The sequence below is a fragment of the Gymnogyps californianus genome, chromosome 1 (assembly GCF_018139145.2).
Source record: "Gymnogyps californianus isolate 813 chromosome 1, ASM1813914v2, whole genome shotgun sequence".
In the NCBI taxonomy this organism is placed as follows: Eukaryota; Metazoa; Chordata; class Aves; order Accipitriformes; family Cathartidae; genus Gymnogyps; species Gymnogyps californianus.
Window position 1 is genome coordinate 121462210 of NC_059471.1, and position 18692 is coordinate 121480901.

Sequence of the window (18692 nt, forward strand, 5' to 3'; positions counted from 1 at the left end):
GATCCTGAATGTTTCAGATCAATTACTATGAAGTTGAAGGTTTATGCAATCTTTGGGATTTTCTGTTTAGGCAGTTGCCAGTAAAAAAAGAATGGAAGGAAAATAGACAGAAGATGCAGCAAAGGGTTAAAATTAAGCAGGAAAACATTTTTGTACCTCTTTTGTTATATTTTTCTACTGGATGAGGAATACATATATTATTTGGGAAAATAAACCAGGAAATTTGGAAAAGTAAGGGTTTCCTTATGAATTTAAATAGAAGTCTTGTGGATAATATTTCTATGGGCCCCAAACGAATAACCTTTACATTTCTTTCATCCCTTCTCATGCATTTTAATTGTGTGTGTGAAGAGGTATAAAATACAAAATGCTGAGCAAACAAATAAATCAAATGCTTAGACAATGAAATATTAATTTAATCGGTATTTAAAACCACCTTGTGAGGCTAAGATGTGTATATCTTAGTCTCGGACTTGGAAATGAGTATGCATCTAAATAAGGTACAATGTCATACACAAAATAATGTTTCAAGAGTGTTAAAAGAAAAGACAGGAAAGCCAATACTTGGGGTTTAGCCTCTATGGAAAGGTAAATGAGATTTCTACAATTTTATTTTGTTTTGATATACTTAAACCTTTCCCGCCTCTCCCCCCTTGCCCCTCTCTGTTAGGCTGTCTTGCATGTAAAGGGTAAAATTTTCACATGACACCTTCAATAACAGTCTTACATTTTGAAAAATGTGTATATCTCCCTGCAAACATAGTCTGAGATATAAGCATATAAAAAGAACTTGAAGCAAAATGAGTTCACCTGACTAACTTCTTGTCTGGAAAGCATTTCATCTCCATTGTCTCCTCTCCAGAAGACAGCTGGGTACAGGGAGGGAAGATAAACACCCCTGTCTTTACTTCTCAGCAAAATATCTCAACCATGACCAAGAGCAATTGCCTATAGGCATGAAAGATGTGGCACAAAATGTCTATTCAATCTTTGTCTCTTCTACAATCACCACTTAGTGCAAATTTATAGTATGAAGCTTTTCATGAAGATGACTTTTCAGGTGAGAACTCGGCTGAGACCAATTTGCCTTACACAGCCCACTGGACAGGCATCTGTCAGAAGGTAACAATATTCAGTGATTGTTTTGAACTTGCAGCAGTGTTGAACTGCATAATCTAACATTTTGTAACTCTACACCCACTGTCATGAAATTTAAGAACCTTGACATGTAAAAGCCATATTGTGTTACAAATTGCTCTCCTACCACATCAATGCATTTTTCTCAACCAACATCAACCTAGGTGCTAACAAAACCTCCTCAGCCCCGACTAGCTGCAACCGTTCCTCAGCTTCGGATACTTCTGAGCATAGACTTCCTCCTCTCACCAGAAGTGGGTTTTATAGTCTGACTGTAGCTATAGCACACACAGGAGACAGCTACAGTTAAGCTGTGGCCATGGAAAAGCCACATGTATCAGGCAAAATACTTCCAAAAGACTTTGGGAGTCATTAATACCATTCTGCCTGGCTATGGAGAAGACTACATTTGGGATACAGTATACAGTCCTGGTCTTCGGCAGTCATGGAAGGTGGACCGTAAAACAGAAGAGATGGAGAGATGACTTGGGAGGAGTCTCTCTCTTTGAAAGGAGGCTGAAAGTCCTCTATTTATATCACTTGATGTAGGAGGAAAGGGAAGGAAAGGAGTGAGAAGAATAAAACCAGAGAGTTAAGTGAAAGGACTATGTAAAAGAAAGACAGATTTTTCAATGGCTCTGAGTACATTTGGGCTGGAGAGCAGAAGATGATGTAAGCTTCAGGTATGCCTTTCAGTGGTAATGGGAGATTTTAAAAAAAGAAAATCTGTGTAAAATGAAATTGGATACATTTATGAGCAGGATTGCATGACATCCTTGTTTACAATAGCAGGAGATCAGATTTACTAACCTGGAAGTCTCATATCAGTCTTACGTTTTTAAACTACACACCATTAATATAGTCATCAAAAATAAAAACCATATTTGGACAAAGCCTGAAAGGTGTATTTAACTACTTCTGTCAAAATCGCTGGGAAGATAAAAATTCGTTTGCTAGTCTGCCCAGAAATTCATATAGTAGAAAAGCGTGTTTGATTATAGAGTATTACACTACTGTAGATGGATAGTACTGAGCAGCCAGAAGAGCAGAAGAGCAGGGTGGTGTATCTGACACGGTTCAGATATGAACACCTTGATTGCCACTGGAAAGAAAGCTTGCCGGAATGCAGATGTGCATTCTTGTCTGCGGAAGACAGAGAAGAATAATGTGCATGTATTTAATGTAATGGGAACGGCAAACCTGTCTGAAATATTCTCAGCAAGGCAGTGCTCCAGGAGCTTATTAAAAAGGAGGTAAAATAAACAAATTTGTTATTACAATAGCTGCACATCACTAGAGCTGAAGCTATTGGAAAGAAGCTAGTGGAAGAGAGCGTGGTGCTGTGCAGGTGCTGGACGGGAGAGCTGGATCCTGGGAGAAAGAGCAAAGCTGCTTAGCTCAGCCTGTCTGCTGTAAGCTCAGAGTTCCTAAAGCCCAATTCCTAGGCTAACACTCATTTTTTTAAGAGCTGCTTTCAGTAGCTTTGTGGGATGGACAATGGATTTTTTCATCTGTCTTCCACTTCTGATATTCTGTTCCTAAATACTGTTGGGCCACATTACATTTCTGCTGACAACATCTGTAATGTAACACCATCTTGACTACCTAGAGATTTTAAGGAAAGCACCACATAAAAAAGAAATAAATATTCACATTGCAGTAGTAGCATTGGGGTCATTTGCTAGCCCCTTTCACACTCCATAAAACATCAAAAAATTGAGGTGATCGTGTTGTGCTGATAGCATGATTGTGTTAAGGGAGTGATAAATAACCATGTTTTAGGTGAATGATCTGGTGAAGGATAGCAATACAGAAATTAAGAAAGGGAGAAAGAGACTTGTGCTTTAACTGAAGAAAATCACAAATACTGATTTGCTCTTTAGCTAAATATACCATCTTCTCATTTATTCTTTTTAAATAGGAAGAAGCAACTCAGTTGTCACATCAGATGATGAAATGAAATTTTTTATTCCCTGCCTAAATCTTCCATCTGGTAGCAATGTAAGTACATTGTGATAATAAATATATTCTTGCTAAAAGGTCTCTGACATCTCTCTACAGGAACTCTCTGTCAGACAAAATTCAAATTTTGATAATTTAGCTAAGTAAATCTTTTGGGCAGAATAAAAAAGCACAAGTTGTCATTCTTTCTTACATAAATCATACTTAACAATTTCTGCAGTTATTTTGAGTCTTTGAGCACTTCAAAATATGTCCTGGATTGGTTAAGATAAAGTTGGCAGGACCACCAGGTTATAATCAGCACCATGAAGTCGAGCTGGAGGCTGGTCACTACTCGTGTACTGCTAAGGGCAGCGGTCCTTCCAGTCTATTTGGCACTGGTGAGACCGCACCTGGAGCACCGTGCCCAGTTTGGGGCTCCCCAGTACAAGAGAAAGGTTGAGGTACTGGACAGAGCCCACTGGCGGGCCACTGTGCTGGTCAGGGCTGGAGCACAAGGTGTGCGAGGAGAGGCTACAAAAGCTGGGTTTGTTCAGCCTGGAGAAGGGAAGGCCGAAGGCAGGGATCCCTTATTGCTGTCTGCTGGGAGGGTGTAGGGGAGACAGAGCCAGATTCTCTTCAGAGGAGCACGGTGACAGGATGAGGGAATGGACGCAAGCTGCAATGCAGGAAATTCCCATTTGGAATTGGGGAAAATAAATTTTCATAAAGAATTGGAGTAGGTTGCTCAGAGAGGCTGAGAAATCTCCACCATTGGAGATATTTGAGCTTGACTGGGTTAAGGCCCTGAGCAGCCTGATTTAATTCTGAAGTTGGATCTGAGATCTTCAAAGTAGGTCCTGCTCTGAGCAGGGGGGTAGACTAGATAACCTCCAAAGGTCCGTTCCGTCATAAACTGTTCTACCTTCCTCTGAAAATTGTTCATTCAGATAAGGAGACATTTTCTCATACTTGCAAATGGGTAAGCTGAGGCAGCAGTTAAATAGGCTGCCTAAGGCAATAAAGCTATTTAGTGGCATCAGATTTCAGTAAATATTTGCTTTAAGCCTTTCTTGTTCCTTGTTTGAAATGTGCCTTCATATATTCTCATAGAATCTGTGTTCGTCTTAACTTACCGTGACAACTTTTTTTTAGCAGACTACTGATCTATGAAGTATTAAGCAATACTGAGTATACAGCTACTTAAGTGCTCTTCAGGTTTTGGTTTTTTTATTTTATTTTAAAAAAACAGCCCTTGCATATTTCCATTTATCACAATGAGCAGGTGACCACATCAGGAAGGCATGACAGTTTCATTGCATATGCGAATGTACGAGGTTAACGATTGTCTTTAAGCAGACAAAAAAATGACATGTAAATATGCATTCATTGATTCCAGCTGACATCTAGTTTTTATAAATTATTATTGTTCAAATAAATGGGGGGAAAGGTAAACTGATCTTACATATATACATACATATGCATATATATACACACCAGACTGATTTGTTTAAAACAAGCTCCAACATATAGGAACTGGAAAATGTTGACTTTACTGAGCTACTGGAGGAATTTGCATTTACTGCTCCTCAGCCAGGCTGTGTGCCGACACAGTGTTCCTTTCATGTTGGTCAGCTTCTGAGAGACAGGTGCAACAGTCTGCTTTGTAGGTGCTGTTTAGTGCCTTCTACTGCCTTACAAGTGTATAGAGATCATTTACACCAGCTCAGTAAGTAGGTTAGAGCCTTCACGTTTATAATTAAAGGCTTTCTAAAGCCCTTAGTAACTGCAATTGATGGGCATGTTACCGGAATGTAAACTGATAATCATATTTCTCTGAGCCTTGAAGTTTTTGCTTTACTCCATACCTAATGTAGCAGCGGTAAATATTTAAAAATCTAAAGCTGTAACAGTATATTTGCAAGTCCTACACCCCCTGAAGTCAGTTAAACTCAGGGCCAGGGGCTCTACATATGAAGCCAGTCAGTATCTGTCTCCCCCCGCTTCTATTTTTAATTGAAAAATTATGACTCAAAGCAGAGATGAAAGATTCAAATTGTAGTCCATTTACTAGAAAGAAGCTCATGCTATTTATGAAGTTTAAATTTTTCTTTAAAATACAAGAAAAGATTTCTGCTAAGTGCTTGTATACAGCACAGCTGTAAATTCTTGTTTATCTGCTGTGCTGCAGTTTGTGTGTCTGCGTTTCTCGTCTTGTTGTGATTACTGAAGAATGTTTTTTTCTTTATTTTTGAGAGCTCTACAGTGCTGGCATTTATCAAGAGAAGACACACAGCACAGCCTTGCATAAATAATGGCACTGGGCCAAGTACAGCTGAGGTGGTTGCCAGCACAACTCCATTGAAGTCAAAGGAATTGCACCATGGGTGAGTTTGGCCTTTGGCTCAGGTTATGTAGGACTTTAACACGACAATTTTCGGTAATGCATCAGCTGTTTAAAGTAGTCAAGTCTGGTTTTGCTTTTTGGTTGAATACTGTATTTGAGCTATTTCAAATAAAGGAGCTGAACTTCTGTTCAATGGAGTGAATGGGTTTTTTGTTAGTGGACTACTTTTGCATTTTCTGTTCTCACTTAACCTGCCGTGAGTGCTAAATAACTCAATTTCATGAAATGGCATGACAATAGTACTGGGGTCCAGTGAATTCCTGGGAAGAAGCACTGTGCTGAATATTTTGTGGGTTTTGTGTTCTGCTCTTGTACTTAATATATTGCATTTTAAGTGATAAGATGGTGCCTGTTGCCTGAATGCAAGCATTGTTTTGTACCATCATTAGAAATCTGCAAACAGCACTGATTTTTAATGGTGCCTGTTTTGGTTTGTCTTGTTGGCTGTCATATGGATCCACTAGTAGCAATCAGCCTCCTAAATAAAGAACAAATGAGTGAACAATTTGTATTGCCCAAGGACAGAATAAACCGTGCTAAGCATTTAGTAGTAGGGCAGGTCAGTAAGTTTATACTAGACCTAATTTACAAACTAAAAGGCCAGAGGTTTATCGGAGGAAGCCAAAACAGATTTGGATGTTAAATTTGGGGGGTATGAAAGAATGGCAACCTGATCCAGACCTCAGATTCATATTGCTAAGTACTGCTGAGTAAGTGTCTCAGCAGTAAATATAGGTGCCTGACACTTGAAATTCATTAGAATTCAGGCCTGTGTTTGATCGATCACTGCTAGCCCATGATTGTATCACATATTTTTCAATAGTAGGTATTTTTCTTAAAGTCAGGCATCAGGGTCACGTAGTAAAGTGAGAAATTGTGGGATATGGTTAAAGCAAGTGGCCACACAGATATGTCTCGGGAGTTGAAGAAGTGCCCACAAAAAAAACAAAAAGCTAGTGAGCAAATGTGAAGGATCCCAATGATGTTTTGTTTTGTTTTGTTTTTTTTAAATATCAGATTTTATGCCAATATTTCCAAGCTTTGTTGGGGGAGTGGAGAAGACTGAACTCAATTATGATGTTGAGTAAAAACAAATGGTAGAAAACACTGTGTGAAGAGACAATTAGAAAGCAATCTAATGCACAGTTCAAGCTTGTGCAACTTTGTGTGATATTTTACATTTCATAAAATAACTCTGCCTCCTTAATTGGTGGGAAAAAAAAACCCTCTTGGAAATAAGGGGTCATTTAAAACAATAAATCTGTTTACAAGTTTGTTAAGGTACATCCAAAATTTGTATTTCAATTACTGTAAATTTTAAATACAACATTCATTCTTATCAGTAGGCAAGGGTTACATGTTATCCTGAAGAAGAATATCTACCCCTAAAGTGGAGATGTAGCTAGTTCTTGTAGTCTAGCTAATCATTTGGGATTAATAGATAGCTCTAGAAGAAATGCATCTAATGATAACATTGGAGAATTTGAGGGAAAAATTTACCTCTTTCACATAAACAACAACAACAAAAACCTTCTAGAACTACTTTTTTAAAAAAGAATGCCATTAAATAAGAAATACTTGTTTATTTATTGTTTTAATAGTATAATTTTCTCAAACTTATGCTATGAATATGTTGGATAGAGGTTTTGGAAAAAAACCCAACAAACCCAAAACCTGCATCTCTTTTTATGTAGAGAGGAGTAAAAAAGTGATGAAATAAATGTGTTATTCTAACCACATGGATGAGGAAAGCATTAAGGATTAGTCCTGGGGAAAATGCATCCCTGTATCTGTTAATTTTCATGAATCAAGTTGCCTTCATGCTGTATACTTCCATGCTAAAAAAAGGTCCATGTGGCAGCCCCCAGTGTTATTCTGTTGTACAGGCTGTATATTGTATGGGCGTGAGCTCCTAGAGTCTCATACCAATATATGGCTATATTCAGCTTTCTTCTAAGCCATAGCCTGGAGCTAATATTTGCTCTCACGTACAACTTGTTCCATTAGCTACTGTTAGCCAAACAAATCAGATTGCTGGAGAAATACAACGGGATCTGCAATTGTCTCTTCCTTGGAGGTGTGTTTCACTGCAAGCAGTCAGTGTGTAAAGCATTCTTTATACTTGGCTCCCAGATCTTCAGAGATTATGTGCTAGGGACAGCAGAGACACCTTTTAACCACAATGGCCATAGCCTTGGCTCTCTCAGGGATAAAAACCAATGCTAGATAGATGACTAAGCAGAAATGTACCATGTTCTGCAGTGACAATTTTTAGTGAGGTTTACCAAGTTAGTTAATTCCTGAGCAATATAAATGTTTCACTGGAAAATCAGCTCTGCCTTTATTAATGGGCAAATTACAGAAAAATAAACTGTATGAACTGTATATAAAGTGTCTGTGACAAACTATAGTAGGTAAGATCTCCAAACAGGAGAAACACCCCAGAGAAACTAGGTGGTCCTTTCTTTGACTGAAGCTACTATTGCCAATCTACTAAGCTAAATACACATTTCACAGCTTGTTGCTTCTTGAATACGTTCAACTGAGTTCATTTTGTGTGCCAAGTACTTGTTCAGAATACACTGAACATAACATCCAGTTTTTTCTGCCAAAATGGCCTCTGTCAAGCCTCCCCCCTGCATTTAGCCAGCTACAAAAGCTGTTCCTTGCTAGTGAATTCCAGTACCATCAGTGTTTTCCCTGAATTATTATAGTAAGAGCACTTCTTTCATTGCTTCGTAATGTGAATGTTCAGTTCCCCAGTTTTCCAGAGGGGACAATGAGGTTATTGCTGCCTTGGCAAACAGAAGGCTTGGAGAAGATGCACAGGCTAATACTTTGCTTGCCTTCTGTTGCCTCTCTTCTTTAATATACTCAGGTTCATGTCAAACAATTCGTTAAAGCACGTCCTTAAAACCTTTCCAGGGAAGAGAGGAGATTCATTCTGTTTGTGTTACATGTGCTGCCTTAGAGCAGCTTCCCTCTCGGGCTAGCCTGCACCTGCCTGTCTGTCATCTCCCTGGACAGTCTGGAATTATACTTGCAAATAGAATTGTCAACTTTTGTAGAGATTTGAACACAGTGACATGCATGCTAATTCTCTTGTTGCTTCTCAGCCTCAGGCTAAATCACATTAATTTTCCTTGAATCGTTTCAGAGGAACATTCTGTACAGGGCATAAAATTGGATTTGGTCACTCAGGGTTAAAACACTGAACACCTTTATTAATAACTTGCCAGAGTGAGGTTACAGTGTGCAATAGGAAACACATTTTGGGGATTCTAGTATAAACGAGAAAATGATGTAGCTCAGATAAGCCATGTAAAACAAAGCCTCAGACTAGATCAGGGCCCTACAATTATATTAACTGTTTCACTGCAAATGTGAGTCAAGTGTATATTTTGGCAGCAGGGAGCAATCTGAAATCATATGCTTATCTTTGCCAAAGCTGTATTTCTAAGATCCCTTCTTATTTAGATGCCTAGCTACAAAACCAAGACAGCAATGCACTGGCCTTCAAGTCATAAATGGTTTCCATTAGTCAATTTAAAAAAAAAAGTGAAGTCTTGGCCTACATTCCCAATATGTGCAGTGTGGCAGTTCATTACAAGACGAAACCTTAAAGTTTCTACTCCCTCAGCTCTGCGCATTTCAGTTTCATTTTTCCTGACGAATTGTGAAACTTGGGGCTGAGCCTTTCTCCAGCACGTACATATGTACGTACGTGTGTGTGTGGGCAGGAGAAGAAGTCCCTTCCTGTGAGGCACAGCGATGCAGTTCCTTTACTGAAATAGACAGCAGAGATTTGGCTCCGCAATACAGCTTTGCCTCCTTGAAGATGAAAACAGCTACCCTGGACACAGAGCTATTGCGCTTGGGTGGATGGCTGAATGCATCCGTATCGGCTCCGGCGAGCCCGAGAGGAATGTGATGGTGCACTTGCACAGTGCCACTGAGCTCAAGGGGCTCTTCTGAAGAAACAAACTCATTCTCACCTCCACCAGACACTCCCGTTTCTTCCCTTGTGCTGGCATTAATGGTGGCCTGGCGCTTGGGAAGATAGTTCAAGGAGTTAAAGCAGCAGAAAATTAACCCCACTGAAAAGAAATGAAATAGTCTTCTGCTTAATATGAGTTTGAGTCTCTGCAAGAAAAGTAAGAGATCCCATCTCAAGGAGAGGATGCAGTTAAATCTCCTCAGCTGTATTGTAAAAACCAGTTATTAAGTAATTTGAGATACACTTATGGAGGTTGTGGCTATCAGGTTCAAATTTTTGGGGTTCCCAGTCTATAAGCATTATAAAGAAAACATTAAGAGAGGCACAATGGGCATTGCTTTGGCTGCTAGTAGTTATTTAGTCTGGGTTTTCGAGTCTGAATGAGGCAAGCAAGACAGATTTTTTTTTTTTCTCAGCAATGTATAGACATCTGGCCATGCTATAACTGGTTGTCGCTTTTCTGCATCTTCCTCCCTCCTGCTTTCTGAGGATTTTTAATTTCTCCAGTTATTTCCCTTAGCCTTTTCTCCCTTGTCCCTGAGGGTGAGGCACACTGTCACACTTGAATGATGACTTTTAGAGCATCTTTTCAGTAATAAGGTTTGGTTATAACAGCCCTGAAAACTCCCTGTGATGCTTCTGAGCAAGAGCCCTACATCTTGACACCCTTGTACTTCTGTTATGGCTTATACATGGTTTAATGGTGAAGCTATAATAAGCCAGACTACAGATTGTGGAGGAATGGTACACATTAGTTTCTAATGTGTAAAAGCAGTGTTACAGAAGAAGGATATCAGGCTTTAACTTTGCCTGGTTTTCCCTGGTGGTGTTATTTGGACTAATAGGATGTTACCTCTCCAGTGGGACTCTCCAGAGGTTTTGCAAACAGCTGCTTCATAACCTTTTCAAGAGCTGGTGAACTGATAAACAGAGACCTTGCTCTTGGTGAGTCAGGCAAATTTACTGATGTGTCGATTTAGAGAGCAGTTCTGCTTCAAGGAATTTCTTTTGTCTTCATATTTCAACTCAAGAAAAACCTTTTCACAAATAAAACAAGTCAACATCTGATTTCACAGTAATTGTAATTTAGCCTATTCTGTGAAAATATTATCAGAGGTATTCAATTAAAAGGAGGAAGGAGAGGATGTTGCATGCTCAGGCATCTAGTTTTGCATATACAGAAGGTGGGAGTCATCTCCTTGCCAGTTGAACTGTCTTGAAGGTTGCAGCTTTCTCTGAGCATCAGAGCTGCTTACTACCCTGGAATAGAAGAGAAGTTAATCAGTTTTGATAAGATGCGTTCCAAGAGGATTTTTTATCTCCTTCAGAAAAAGCTCAATGAGTTAATTAGAGAACACCAGGAATGAAAACAGCACGAGAAGGTCACTGCTGTTTGCCTGCAACAATGAAATCAGTTAAGCCACTAAAAATCTAATTGGAGAGTTACAAAGATCTTAAGGCCTTTCCCACACTGGGAATACAGTTCTACTAGCTCAGCCTACGACAGAACAACGCTGTTGCTGGCTCAGCTCCACTGCCTGCCCCAGCCACCATGTACAGAGATTTTGTCTGAGCTGTTTTACATATGCATTTTGAAAGACTGATACTGGTCTGAGCCATGGACACGTGGGCTTTGTGTCACACAAGTGGTATGCACAGCATACCAGTTTCCTCATCTGTAACTTCTTTTGTCCCCTCTGGATTTACTCTGTTCTCTGTAGGCTGCAAGAAGCTCATGCTTTCACTTGTGTTTGATATCAGCAGTTTGGAAGAGGTTTTTTCTACCTCAATTTTATGTGTATTTGGAGTATTCACATATTAATGCATGCATGTAATGCATATGCACATATTTATATCTGTATACACAGGCACACAGAAGACATGCAAAAGTTACTAGCAGGTATGAAAGCTTGAGCTTTTTTTCTTTTTTTTTTTTTTTTTTTATATAAACAGTAATTTATATTGGAAAGTACATCACTGTAGTATTCATTGCCAGAGCAGCTGCCATGAGTTTTTGGTTGGATGTGGAAACTATTGCCCCATATTATTTCCCTTTTTGCATTGCATTTCCACCTCCCACAGTTAATTGGTTCCAAGAGACTCTGGTTGCCACCATCTTCTGCAATGCAGCTTTGTTTGACAACAGGTATTATTCATGTGTTCATCAGCACTGTCAGCTCCGTCTTTGAATTTCAGAGCTTACTATTAGCTGATTAAAATGTGTGTACAGTAATACAGATATGCTCATATTACCATGTCTTGTCTCTTTTATCTGGTTTGTTTCTTCAGGTGTTTTCTTCTGGCCCATGTTGCCCTTTCCCTTCGAGAGTACAAAGGCGTGTGTGTGTCAAAGAAGAAGGAGCACATAATGAGTCATGCTCCATCACAGAGAGGTAAAGAAGGCCACTGTTCTTGCATGTCTTGTATGCTTTTTCTTTGACAAGTTATCAGATTTTCTTGATGTCATTACTTGTTCCTTGCAATGGAGATGTCTACTGGCTGCTTAATGAGGTTTTGAATGACAGTCAACATCTCTGCATCCAAAAGCAATGGATATAAGTATTTACAGTATTTGAATCAATATTACATAGACCAGGAAGTAACTTGGGGTGGAGGAAGGTGTTCTCTCTCTCTTTCACATATTCATAATTAATATCATTTTATCTGGGGACCTAGAAGTATGTTTATGCTTAGATCTTCATATTCTTTCCTGCAAAGTGCTTATTTCACCAGTCTTAAGAATAGGTAACAAAGGCTGGCTTGTTGTGACTTGCCTGTGGTCAACCACTGGTGACTTTTGAACATGGGAAATGTCATGGTGGATTTTACTCTGAAAGCTAGTTGTAGATAATGGAAACACTTGGAGATTTTGTTGTTCGCTAGAGCAAGAGTAAGCTTGTGACAAAATTAAGCATTTTATTTCTTTCCCTCCTCTCCCTTTCTTTTGCTTCTTTCCCTCATCCCCCAAAGAATTTGTTCATGACAAGAAACAGTAACCTGAACTGCAAATTTCACATCAGTAACTGAATATAGGCCAATGTTGGTGTCATGCTTTGTGTCTTGCTTGAGATAAAGTTCTACAGACTGAAAACAGATTTCTCTTAACCATATTAGCTTTATCACCCCCCAGCAGTGACAATAAGTGGGAGCAAATAAGAAACTCAACAATGCTTTTTCACCCACTGATTCCCAGTTCAGGTACTCAGGTATTGTAAACTTGACTGAAAGCAATACATTTTATCAAGGTTGTCTGTCTTTCAGCCACTGACTAATACACTTTCTTTGTTGTCAAAGGGGAGGCAACTGATAAGATTGTTGCACATTGACTGATTCCCTTATTTCTAGCCCAAGAAAGTAGGTTTTCCAGCATGCTTGTACCTGTGCTCCAGGCTGGAACAGAGAAGGGTCAACCAGGTCACTGTCGTCTTGGGGCAAAAGCTGGTGTTTGCGGAAAGCTCAGATAATTTGGGCATGATTGTTGTGGTGCTGGAAGGTTAAGATGGGTCTCCAGGGAAATTATTTCCCCAGGGCAGCCAGAAATCAGCTGCTACGTGGTCACCTTGACCTAATAACTCTGCTGTGCTTTCAGACAATTTTAAGAATGATGCTTATTCAGTATTTAAATGGCACTTTTTGTATTGTATGGAGGATAGAGATTTTGATTACAAGAAAATTGAACAGGAGCAAAAAGGAAACTACATCATTCAGCCTTTTCTGAGCATGAGATTTTTAAAAAGTAAACAAATAAATTTTAAATAGATAAAGAGCACCTTCCTGAAGCAGTAGCAGCTACCTTAGAAAACAGAGGTGCTAGAGCCAAGAGAGAGTGAAAACTCCCTTATACTCAGAAGGCAGATGATTTACCAGTGGGACCGAATATAACATGGGCAGGTTATCCTTCTGAATAAAAACCTTTTTTTCCTGGAAATGGGGGCAAATGTGGAAAAGAGGGAGATAAACCCCTTGTGTCTTACAGAGATAGCTTCCCAGGACCAAACGTTCCCCTGCATGAACCTTTGTATGTGCTTATGAAACAGTATTTTTCTTTGATGGGGTACAAATGAACTCAGCAGCTCAGTTGCTAATATGTCCGAGCTTTATAATATGATTTATGTGCTTCCCAATACGGTTACATATTTTGTGTCTCTATATACGCATCTATATGTGTAAGTATCAAAATCTTATTCTCCTGCTATTGGGGTCAATATCAGCTGGAGTTTTGTCATTTGCTTTGAGGAGGAGAGGGCATATTCTTATTTGTTACTAGGAAGTGCTTCTTCGCATGAGGTGAGACCCTATGCAACACTCGGTACTCCTGCGAAGGAAGAATTGTCCCCCAAATCACACATAGTCAAAGGAAATTGAAAGAAACTCACTTTGTAAGGTTATCATCTTTTCTACATCCCACAGTGGATCTTGATGTCTTTTCTGCTATAATATCATGTTACTAAAGGACACATATGAGACAGCAGGTCAAATTGGAAGAAATTTGACATTTAGATCTGAAAAGAGCCTTCAGCTACAATGGGGTCAACACTTCAGAATACAAGATGAAACATTTTTATAACAACACTGAAGAGGATTTATCATTTCTTCCTAATTCAAACCAGAACAAGCCCAAAAACAAGGGATGGAAGGGGGAATAAAAGAACAAATGTGAGGGAAAAAGAAGCATCAGGAAAGCAGCAGAGGACACAGGTGAAATAGAGAGTGTTGCACAGAAAAATAAATATGCTTCTCTGCAATAAATACACCAGAAATGCCTTAAAAAAAACCCAAAGCAGCTCACCTTTAATGAGAATGGCTGCAGTAGAGGAGCTGTGCATGATAAATCGTGATGGTATGTGTAGAGAAGATCCAAAGACTCAAAAGGTTACTGCATATTCTTAAGCTTTCTATTATTTTTCTTGTTGGCATGGCATTGTCAGAATTTTGATCTGAAATGGCTTATTTTCCCCATTATTTATCTGTTTCAGCTGGAGAGAGTTTTGTTTTACCATTTGTAAGAGGTTTTTGTAGTGTGGTTTTTTTAATACTAGCCCAATCTCGTTATACTGGTAATGCCATTAAGAGCATCCCCAGCTTTTGGGAGCATCATGTGACTCTTTCCGAGGAACAGTGCAGTGGAGGCTGAAGGAGGTCATATACTGAACCATGCAACACATGGGAATGAAAGAAATAGTCCTGTGTGCCTTATTCCCTTTCTGCAGGTCTACCAGAGCCAGGCAGGCAAGCTGGAGGGATTCTTTGACCTTTTCTGTGCCTCATTTTCTCTATCAGTTAAATACTTCCCTTAAGGCTAAAATTATTTTTAAACCATCAGGTAGTAAAAGTAACGTATTCACATGCTAAACATAATTGAAAGCCATAGTCAGCACCGTTGTAAAAAACCACACCCCTCAATGACCCTTTTTCAAAATGCATAGCCATTGTCTCTAGATTCACCCCAGCAAGGGGCTGTTAGAGTGGTATTTTCCAGAAGTCAGTCCAATCTGTTGATAAAAGCCTGGGATGCTGAGTGCTTCCTGAAAGATGCTTCCTGCAGCCACTTAATACTGATGTTAGGGGCAAGATGCTTAAAAATGCATGGCAGATGGCTCACAGCGATGATGCGAGAGGATTTATCCTCCAAGAGACATTTTATTCCTGTTCTTTTGCTGGTGACTTTTGTCATATTGAGCAAGACAGCAAAAGCTAGGGCAGAATGAAATATGATGTCTTTCCCATGAACATTTCAAAACACAGTCAAAAAGTTTTTTGTTTTGAAAATGAATTATTCAGTTTTGCAACGTAAAAGGGAGGGATTTTTTTCATTTGGATTGGAAATGGGAAGCATTCATTTTATTTTTTTACTTTTCAATGCTGGCTTTTTAGTTACTTGAAAAAATGAACTGGGATGTAGTTGTGGTCTTCCTAGAACCTACTGAATTAAAATGTGCAAATATATATGTATGTGTAAATATATACGTGTAAATTTATATAAGTGTATATATATAAGGGTGTGAATATATGTAGATATAAGAATTTGCTTGAAAACAACTGAGAATGTCCCCAAGTCCAGCCTCTCTCTTCTGAGAGATTCTGAAGTGTTAGAGAGGGCCTGGATTTATCAGGTGTGATAACCTTGTCTTGCCATATATAAGGTTTGCCTGTGTATCAGTGTCTCCTGTGACCTTTGATTAAGAATGTTACAAGAGTTCAGATGGGAAGAAAAGATGTGAGAAGTCAAGTGGATAAATTGGAGAGGGCTCCTGTACACCATGGCACATTAATGCTCTCTCACTCCAATATGAAAAGACAGTAACTATAAAAGCAGAACTGTGCAAACAGTCTTTCTGGTGGTATGATTCTAGTTCAGCTTAAATTTTCAGCTGAGAGTAACATATTTTCCTTCTGAGCTCTCTGGTGACAAAGAACAATTGCCCTCTGTGGACGCTGAACTTTCCACCTCACCTTAAAAGCCGTCGGTGCTTTAATAGATCGTGCCGAAAAGTCCTATCTTTCTGACAGACCTAGCATAGAGTCCAGAGTGCAAATAACTTTTTGCTGTTTGCACTATTTTGTTGCTCATTATTAAGATTAAGAAAACAGTTAGGTGCTCTCTCTGCAGTATGGTTTTCCATGCAAATGCCCGAGGCGTCCCTTTACTCTTTTTCCTGAAGCAGCAGTCCCATGCTGTGGGTGCAGTCACTCCTATTTCACAGACATATAGCTAAGGCACCGTATGGAGTCACCAATTCCACTTATTTCAAGTACCAAATTTAAGACATTTAGACAATGGGTTCTCAGAGTGTTTTACTGTTGCATAGTACCATGTTTGTTCGGAGTAGATTCACCTTTAATGTCAGTAGGACTTTGAAGTCCTCAACAGTTTTAAATGTCAAACCTAAGGTATCTGGACAATGGATTACCCCAAATTTAATAAGTGTTGATGAAAAGCTATGCTTCAGGCAACTCATCTACCATCATAGAGAAACTCACGTTACCAGAGCTGTGGTGTTGCAATATAACAGGGTAAGCCATGATGCTGGTCTTTCTGTTGTCTTGGAGCACACCCAAACCAACATGCTATTCAGGGGAGACATCCTACTCCCGATGTAACACCGCATGGAGCAATCTGAGACTGATTCACCCATTTGTTGACATCTGCATCTTCCTAATTCAGAAACAGACTGAACAAAGTTTAGCTAACTAGGCAATTCCACGTAGGATTCTGAAAAACAAAAGGCAAATGCCAGTTTACAATGACTTATTAGACTGCAATATATGACTTTACAGTGAAGTAGAAAATCTGAGTGCAGCTTAAACGAGAAGACAAAAACACTGAATTTAAGACTGAAAGATGTAAAACAAGCAAAATCCACCCGGAATTAATGTGAATGTTTTATATTAAAGCCCAAATAATCAAAACAAATGGAAATTTTGCCACTAAAAAGAATTGGGAAACTGATCTCTGTGAGAAGCAAAAAAACCCCAACTGCCTAGGTTTTCAGCACAAATGACATATGAATAGGAACATCAAAAAGAGCTGTGTATCCTTTGCAGTTCAAATACACAGTAAGCATAATAAAGGTAAATGGGTTAAGGATTCCAACTGGATTAGAGAAATGTGAAAAAGGCATGCATTTCTCATAATTTTTTATGTTTTTTTACTCATGGTCTCAGGTTGTTTCACATCCCTTTGATATTCCCTGTGAAATTCACTTGTTCTCAGGTCAAGAACAGGACTCTCCAAATTTCAGAGAGGAACTTGAATTTACTGGAATCTTTAGCACATGAGTTCACTAGGAAAGGAACTTCCTAGGCAGAATATTTGCCACTGGGTGATTACACTGGGAATGGACTGTGCCCTTACAGCGAACAGCTAATTAAAACCCTGAAGGTAACGTGCAGCGGTCTCTGACAGCCAGCTGACAAACGGGCCAATTTCCCTGTCTCTGAATACCAGAGGACAGGTTTTGAGCTTGCCTAGAGCCAAGGGAAGCTGCGTGCTGCCGAAGCCTCTGCAGCAGTGGGAAAGGTGGGCTTCCACAGGTGCATAGTACCACCCTGCGCCAGAGGCTGATGTCCCCCCAGCAGGGTCTGTGGCCAAAGCTTTGTGGCTCAGCACCAAAGACCTGGTGGGAAAGGAGGAGCGGGGCTCTGTGCTTGGGTGGCTGAGGAGTGCTCTTGGGTTTTCTTAGGCCAGTTTTGGTGATGGAGCAGTAAAAAGCAGCATGAGGGAGGAAGGGTAACATCTTAAAACAGCACAGATATTGGCGAGGGGGCAGTGAAGATCTGTTCGTGGTTTGGCCCATCAGCATCAGGAGAGTGAAAAGAAGGACAGTAAACGAAAAAGTATCTGGCCCAAGCCTTTTGTGGTTAACTATGATATGTACAAATGTTGAAAAACATGCTTTAATAAAACCTCAACGTTTTTGAAAACTTTGGGAGAGTTTTTTTAATACATTGTTAATGCTTAAGCTATTTCCTATTTTGAGCTAGCCAGGTTATTAAACTTCCATTTTCTAATTCTGAAGAAGAGAAATTCCCTAACTGATTATGGAAGTGTACCCTAGAAGCAGACTGTGAGGCTCTGTCTCTGCATATAAGGTGGTAATTTAAGATGCTAGTTTTACGTTCCCTTAGCACTTGAGAGCATTAAAACCTGCAATAATATAAAGGGTTATCAATGAAAAAAATTAGTCTGTACTCAGTTTCATAAACCAATACTGCCCAAGTTTGCAAGCCTGTATGTCCATTGTGTGTGATGTCTCTTCATCCGAGTCTAGCGTGAGGAGTTTTGAATGCTGCACCTGGGCAATCCCAAGCATCCAGAGGAAGTTGAAGTATTTGTAGGTTCCTAATTTAGGTGAAATTGGAAAAACAGAGAAGGGGTTGGTAGTTTTTATAAGTGGTGACCACACATACAGCTTAATAATTCTCAGCCTCCCAGAAATGCCTTATCATCTCTAGATACATTAGGAATTAACAATTCCTAAAATTAAGTCTCTTTTTATTTCTTTTTAATTTATTTTGGATTTCTACTTCACTACTTCTACTTCACTGGTAAGGACAGCTGCGAAACTCTCCTTGGCTACTTCTTCCTCAGCAGACTTGGAACTGCTTTGGGGGATCTGAAGGACAGCTTTCTGGTTTTAGCTAGCCAAGCCTTTGTCTTCCCTTCACTGATGTGTTTCCCTGGGATACCAGTCTGTCTTAAGACTTTCG

At 39.5% G+C, this 18692-nt stretch overlaps 1 long non-coding RNA gene across 1 annotated transcript; it reads left to right on the forward strand.

Moving 5' to 3' along the window:
- Positions 1 to 3066: 3066 nt before the first annotated feature.
- On the forward strand, positions 3067 to 11823 carry LOC127029792 (uncharacterized). The gene is made up of 3 exons (XR_007768227.1): positions 3067 to 3138; positions 5335 to 5465; positions 11772 to 11823. It is a non-coding gene; the product is annotated as an uncharacterized LOC127029792 (long non-coding RNA).
- The last annotated feature ends 6869 nt before the right edge of the window (positions 11824 to 18692 follow it).